This window comes from Triticum dicoccoides, chromosome 7B (assembly GCF_002162155.2).
Source record: "Triticum dicoccoides isolate Atlit2015 ecotype Zavitan chromosome 7B, WEW_v2.0, whole genome shotgun sequence".
Classification (NCBI taxonomy): domain Eukaryota; kingdom Viridiplantae; phylum Streptophyta; class Magnoliopsida; order Poales; family Poaceae; genus Triticum; species Triticum dicoccoides.
This window is the reverse complement of record NC_041393.1, coordinates 765,818,310-765,820,143: the sequence shown is the minus strand read 5'-3', so window position 1 is coordinate 765,820,143 and position 1,834 is coordinate 765,818,310.

Genomic DNA, 1,834 nt, shown 5'->3' with positions numbered 1-1,834 from the left:
AGCGCACGAGCTGCCATGGCGTGAGCTCGTTGCCGATTGTCAAAGAGGATCCGCCTGGATTGCAACTCCAGTGCACACATGTTAGGTACCCAGTACATCACCATGAATTTGCTTACATCTCTCAAGTTACATGGAGGAAGAAGGAGATCAGAGGAGGGAGGCGATGAGGAACCAGAGAGGAGAGAGAGACGCTAGCCAGCCAAGCCAGGCCGAAGCCTTCCGATCCAAGCCGAGTCGCTCGTTGCGGTCTCCACGCGCATTTGTAGTCGCTCTGCTTCCCGTTTGTGCAGGCCCAAGGCCCAAGAACAGCCCAATGTCCAGTCCAGGTAATAGAATAGAGGAGGTCGCTGACAACGCAAACCCCCCGTGGGCGCCAACTTTTTCTGTGATTTCACTATAATACACATGATTTGGGATTCGTAAAGGCAAGGCGCACGTGGATCATCTAGGTACAGGATTTCACATGAAGGAGGTTTTACCCAGATTCAGACTCATTGTTCTAGGGTAACATCTTATTCATGATGGATGTTTTTCTTTCATATGACAGTGTGTGTACGATGGTATCTAGGACCTGTTGATTCAGGTCATGTCTATCCGCTGATCGTTTTTAGATTTCCTCTTATTCTCGCCTTATAACGACTTTTGTGAGTCACGATCTAATAACCATGCCATGATAACTTCAGTTACTAAGGGAATTACCACGACACCATGAAGATGTCTTAACAACGTCATTGGTATTTTTTAGGGGTAGTAACGTCATTAGTAACGTCCGCACTGTCAGCCCAGCCGAGTAATTGTCCAGGTAGGCTGGTATGGACTCTGGTTGTTCGTGCCATGACGTGTGGAGTTTTAGTCATGTCTGTTTTGTCTAGGTGGCCTCTGCAGGGATTGTCGTTGATTTTGATATCATTAGATTCATCATGAAATGAATTTTCATACTCTCTCCGATTTATATTACTTGTCGCTCAAACGGATGTATATAGCACCAAAATACATCTACATACAACAAGTGTTTCAGTGAAAAGTAATATAGATAAGAGGGAGTATTTTATTTGCTTATAATTGTGGATGCCGATATTTTTCGCTCAGAACATGGTTAAAATTAAATAAATTTGACTTTAAAGAAAATTCACCATATGTTTTGGAACAGAGAGAGAGTATTTCATTTGGCGAGTAGGCAGGATGATGAAGTGTTTTTTCCATTGTTTTTAATAATATGGTGTTTTGGTTGGCCTTTCACTGCTGTGGAGAAAATTTCTACATCGATGTCTACATGTACTATTTTGATGCTACAATCATATGTTGCCACTTCGGTTTTTTTGTGGTGAAAGGTGCGCGGGATTGATATGTTTTTATAAGCCGTTCCTCCCGATCGATTTTGAAAATCGTCGACCTGGTCAAAATCTTGAACTGAATTAAAATTGAATACCTTGATCGAATGAAAAGCTTCAAAATTAAGGAGCATAGTGAATTAAACTAATTTAATGAGAGAGCCTCTTGGTTAAATTTGTACACTTTGTAATCTCTCACATATCTTATCTTATATTTACTAATTGGAGGTACCTTTAAAGCCTTCTCATTAATCCACATCATCAAAATCAATTACATCGTTGGATTAAATAATTATCGCCGGAGATAAAAACAAAATTTATGTAACACAAATGGTCCAAAAAAGGCTCCTGACACGTTCAAATTGAGAGGGCATCCATCGTTGCCTTGAAAAAAGATATCGTCCTTCAATAAAAACACCAACGATGTAAAGGAAAAAAAAATAGATCAGATTCGTTGCCTTAAAAATCAGGGAAAATAGTGTGTGTGTGTGTGTGTGTGTGTG